Source organism: Primulina huaijiensis, chromosome 11, assembly GCF_012295235.1.
Source record: "Primulina huaijiensis isolate GDHJ02 chromosome 11, ASM1229523v2, whole genome shotgun sequence".
Lineage (NCBI taxonomy): Eukaryota > Viridiplantae > Streptophyta > Magnoliopsida > Lamiales > Gesneriaceae > Primulina > Primulina huaijiensis.
Genome location: NC_133316.1, coordinates 8,832,073 through 8,837,650, shown reverse-complemented (window position 1 = coordinate 8,837,650; position 5,578 = coordinate 8,832,073). Strand labels below are relative to the sequence as shown.

Genomic DNA, 5,578 nt, shown 5'->3' with positions numbered 1-5,578 from the left:
GACTAGGAACTGTTTAGAATATACAGTATTCCAAATATGAGTTTCATGATACTCATCATATGAGCATCTCATATTCTTTCTACTATTTGTATATTCAAGGACTTTATCTATGCAACTAGCATGGGTATACAGATAAAGAAGTGCCAAAACAATAATTTCAAATATTATTAAAATAAAGACTGTTTATACATAGAGTTTCATTGTGAACACTCGGCCAACACTTGGCTCGACGTGCACCTACTCTAACAAAGCTAAGGTCCATAGTGAGCAGATCCAACAGTTGTTACGTTTGCAAGGAACAGGCCAAGGTAGAGGTCAAGGGAGAGGCCAAGTGGCTCAGGCAGTTGGGACCGATGGGATTTTTACTGCTTTCAAGAGAATGGATCCACCGGAATTTGCAGGAAGCACTGATCCATTGGTGGCTGTAGAATGGATCAAAGCTCTTGAGGCGATTTTCGATCATCTCAACTGTGAAGATAAGGACAGAATCAGTTGTGCAGTGTTCATGTTAGTCAAAGCTGCACGCATTTGGTGGAATGCTACCAAGATCGGTGTTGATGTTCCAGCATTGAAGTGGCAAGGGTTCACTGATCTTTTCTATGACAAGTACTTCCCAGATGCACTTCGAGTTCGGAAAGTGACTGAGTTTTTAGAGCTTCGTCAAGGATGTATGAATGTTGATGAGTATATTCTGAAGTTTGAAGAGGGCTGTCTGTTTGCTCCGTATATTGCCTCCAATGACAAAGACAAGGGTGCTCATTTCATTAGAGGCCTTCGAGCAGAAATCAGAAGGGACATCAATATGTCGAAGGCGGTGACATTCAAAGAGATGGTGTCCAAGGCTTTGTTGGCCGAGCAAAATGAGAAAGACATTGCCAGAGAGAGACAGGCGAGGCAGCAGTTTGTTGCGCAAAGAGGTCAAAGTTCGAGCCAAAGAGGAAAGGACCATTTTAAAGGGAAAGGCAAGTTGGAGCCGAGTCCTAAACCACCGACAGTTCTATCTGATCCTAAGAAGCCATTGTGTCCCAAGTGCAGTAGACATCATCGGGGAGACTGCAGATTTGGTACTCATACTTGTCACCGTTGTGGCACTGCAGGCCATATAGCCAAGGATTGTCCAAGAGGCTCGAGTAAAGAGAAGGTGCAGGGTCGCATCTTTACCATGACAAAAGAAGGTATAAACCATGATTATTCTGTTATCTCTAGCACTATTTTAATTTCAGGCAGAGTAGCTACGACATTGATTGATACAAGTGCTACTCATTCTTTTATGTCTGAACTATTCTTGAGATCTTTGGGTATAGTTCCTTCTGTTATTCCCCTCCAGTTTAATGTTGTTTTGCCTTCGGGGGATGTGTTGTGCCCAACATCTATTGTGTATGCGTGCTCTGTTCAAATTGATGGGCGAGTTGTTTATGCCAACTTGATTGTTATTCCGATGGTTGCGTTTGATATTATACTTGGCATGGATTGGCTATCAACCTATCGTGCAGTGATTGATTGCATTGCTAAGACGGTGAAATTTGCAGATGATGGCAATAGGGAAGGTTTGTTCGCCAGTGCAGGTACTTCGCTGATCCTTCCTTTTATTTCGTGTCTTGAGGCTAAGAAGTTGTTGTTTGGAGGCTGTGATGGGTTTTTGGCTTCGATTGTGGATATGGATAGAATTGTGAAGTTGAATATTGATGATATTGATGCTGTGAGAGAGTTCTCTGATGTATTTGAGGATGATGTGCCGGGTTTACCGCCGGACAGAGATGTAGAGTTTGTGATTGATCTAGTTCCAGGTACGGTTCCTATTTCTAAGGCTCCGTACAGAATGGCCCCTTCAGAGATGAAAGAGTTGAAGACGCAATTGCAGGATCTATTGGATAAAGGTTTTATTCGGCCGAGTTCTTCGCCTTGGGGAGCTCCGGTTCTTTTCGTCAAGAAGAAAGATGGGTCGTTGCGGCTGTGTATTGATTATAGAGAGATCAACAAAGTGACGATTAAGAATAAGTATCCGTTGCCACGGATAGATGACCTTTTTGACCAACTGCAAGGGGCTACAGTGTTCTCGAAGATTGATTTGTGATCTGGCTATTATCAGTTGAAGGTTAGGGAGTCTGATATCCCTAAGATGGCGTTCCGGATCAGGTACGTTCACTATGAATTTCTTGTGATGTCTTTTGGTCTGACCAATGCTCCTTCAGTCTTCATGGATCTTATGAACCGTGTGTTCAAGCCGTATTTGGATAGCTTTGTCATTGTTTTTATCGATGACATTTTGATTTACTCCAAGAAAAGAGAGCTTCATTCAGAGAACCTCAGAGTTGTTCTTCAGTTGCTGAGAGAGAAGAGGTTGTATGCTAAGTTGAAGAAGTGTTTGTTCTGGTTGGAGCAAATTTCTTTCTTAGGCCATGTTGTCTCGAAGGATGGTCTAGCTGTTGATCCAGTGAAAATAGAGGCGATTCAGAAGTGGCCTATTCCTACCACTGTACCAGAGGTATGCAGTTTTCTTGGTTTGGTGGGTTATTATCGTCGTTTTATTTCAGCCTTTTCCAAGATTGCCCTGCCGTTAACTAATCTGACGAGGAAGACTGTGAAGTTTGAGTGGTCCAATGATTGCCAGAGTGGGTTTCAAGAGTTGAAATATAAGTTGACGACAGCTCCAGTACTTGCTTTGTCCAGTGGTTCAGAGGACTTTGTTGTTTTTACCGATGCGTCGAAGAAGGGCCTCGGTGCAGTGTTGATGCAACGAGGTAAAGTTATAACCTATGCTTCTCGCCAGTTGAAGGATTACGAGAAGAATTATCCTACGCATGATTTGGAGCTGGCAGCTGTGGTTTTCGCCCTGAAAATTTAGAGACATTAGTTGTTTGGCGAAAAGTGTGAAATTTTCACAGACCACAAGAGTTTAAAGTATTTGTTTTCACAGAAAGAACTTAATATGCGACAGAGACGGTGGTTAGAGCTTGTTAAAGACTATGATGTGACTATTAGTTACCACCCAGGGAAGGCAAATGTTGTAGCGGATGCATTGAGCCGTAAGTCGAGTTCTTCTTTGAGTTCTATGATTCAGCAGCCGTTGTTGTTAGATTTGCAGCGAGAGGAGATAGCTTAGGTGGTTCCTGGAACCATTGCTCGTTTTTCAGCGTTGGTTATTCGGGCTACATTGACGGACAGGATCTGTAGAGAGCAGGCTATTGATGTTCAGTTGTTAGAATTGAGAGTTAGAGCAGAAGAGAGAGGTAATGCAGAGTTCGCGACAGAGGCACGTACCGCACCATACTCGATACATCCAGGCAGCACTAATATGTATCAGGATCTTCGTAGACTCTATTGGTGGCCAGGTATAAAGAAAGATATTGCCATGTTTATTTCTCAGTGCCTAACTTGTCAGCAGGTGAAAATCGAGCACCAGAGACCTGCTGGGACATTGCTATCATTGCCGATTCCTCAATGGAAATGAGAGTACATTACGATGGACTTCGTGACTGGTCCCAGAACGCAGAAAGGTTTTAACTCTATTTGGGTTATTGTTGATCGTTTGACCAAGTCATCGCATTTTCTTCTAGTCAAGATGACATATTCCATGAACCAGTATGCCGAAGAGTACATAACAGAGATTGTTAGACTTCATGGTGTTCCTGTGTCGATCGTGTCTGATCGTGACTCTAGATTTACTTCAGAGTTTTGGAAGAGTTTGCACAGAGCTATGTGTACACGGTTAGCATTTAGTACAGCATATCACCCCTAGAGCGATGGTCAATCAGAGAGAGTTATTCAGATTTTAGAGGATATGCTCAGAGCTTGTACTATTGATTTTCCTAGTAGCTGGAATTCTAAATTGCCTCTTGTTGTGTTCACGTATAATAATAGCTACCAAACGACGATTGGCATGGCACCGTATAAAGCACTTTATGGTAGGAAGTGTAGATCTCGGTTGTATTGGTATCATTTTAATGAGAAGAAGATGCTGGGTCCATAGTTAGTCCAACAGACTGCTGATGTTGTTGCTGTTATTCGAGAAAGAATGAAGACAGCGCAGTCGAGACAGAAGAGTTATGCCGATGTGCGTCGTAGGCCATTGCAGTTTGAGGTTGGCGATCATGTGTTCTTGAAGATAGCACATCTTAAGGGTGTGATGCGGTTTCGCAAGACGGGAAAGTTGAGTCCGAGATTTATTGGCCCATTTGAGATCTTGGATAGAGTTGGTGATCGAGCTTACAGGTTAGCCCTACCGCCAGATCTTGACAGAGTTCATAATGTTTTTCACGTCTCTATGCTCAGGAAATATATTGCGAATCCTCCCCATGTTCTTCGCCACGAGCCATTGGATTTGACGCCGAATTTGACGTACCAAGAGATTTCGGTCCCGATTCTGGATCGCAAGGTTAAAGTGTTGAGGAACAAAGAGATCGGCATTGTTAAAGTCCTTTGGAGGAATCATTTGATTGAAGAAGCCACGTGGGAACCAGAGGATGAGATGAAAGAGAAGTGTCCTGAGTTGTTTGTGCAGTGACGTCAATTTCGAGGACGAAATTCCTCTAAGGATTGGAGATTGTAATATCCAAGCCTGGTGAACGGTACGGTTTAAGATTTCGTATGTTTATGGATTATTTGGTTAAGATTAAGTTTGATTTATATGTTAAGAGTTGTGATTATGGGTCATAGTGGTGTTGGTTATTATTGTTTTGTGGTATTGTTGATATTAGTTGATGGGTAGTTGTGTTGTATCAGCGTTGCGATTCGATTTCAGTTGCATAGAGTTGTTTTGGCCGAGACCAGACCGCACCCGCGGTGATTTGAGCAGCGCACCGCGGTCTTTATCGCAGAATTTGTTGAATTGCTGAAGAGACACCGCACCCGCGGTGATTTGTGCAGCGCACCTGCGGTCGTCATTTTCAGAAATTTGGTTGAGATGCCGAAGGCACACAGCACCCGCGGTGAGGTATGTAGCGCACCCCCGGTGCATGAACAGTAGAAGCGTGTTTTCGAGATTTAAGTAATATAATGCAAAAGTTGGTTCATTTTTCTCATTTCTTCTCCCATTTTCTCGGTTCTTTCTCTCAAGGGGAGGTTAGGGTTTCATTTCCTTTCCTTGATTCAAGCTACTTGTTGGATTATTGAAGTGTGATCAAGGTTCTTATGGGTTCAAGGAGCTAAGGTAAGCTTGTGGTATAGTTTATTCTTGGTTTTGGTGTTGGGAGAAATCATGGGTTTGTTGATGGTGTTGGTTTTATGGATTTAATGGTATGAGTTTGTGATTATTGGGTTATTGATGGTGCAAATTATGGTTTATAGTTGTAGGTTGTGTACCAAGGGTATAGATTCAAGGTTCCAAGTGTTGTAAGTGGAATTCATTTCCTTGTGCTCACATGATAATATATGTATTGTGTTTCAATGGTTTTAAAGTGTTATTCCCTTCCATTTGATTCATGCTATGTATTAATACACCTTGTTGTATATTAGAGACATTCTTATGTCTCAATTATGTTAAAGGGAATACAAAAGAAAATAGAGTCTTCAAAGTGTTTGTTTTAATGCCAAAGAGAGAATTCAAATGTTTTATTGGATTGATAGATACATAGTCAGA

The 5,578-nt window shown here is 42.2% G+C and overlaps 1 protein-coding gene across 1 annotated transcript in view; it reads right to left on the bottom strand.

The window, feature by feature from the left end:
• LOC140988342 (uncharacterized) overlaps nucleotides 1-5,578 on the bottom strand; it is a 66,170-nt gene that overhangs the window by 54,102 nt on the left and 6,490 nt on the right. The gene's annotated exons all lie outside the window — the stretch shown is intronic.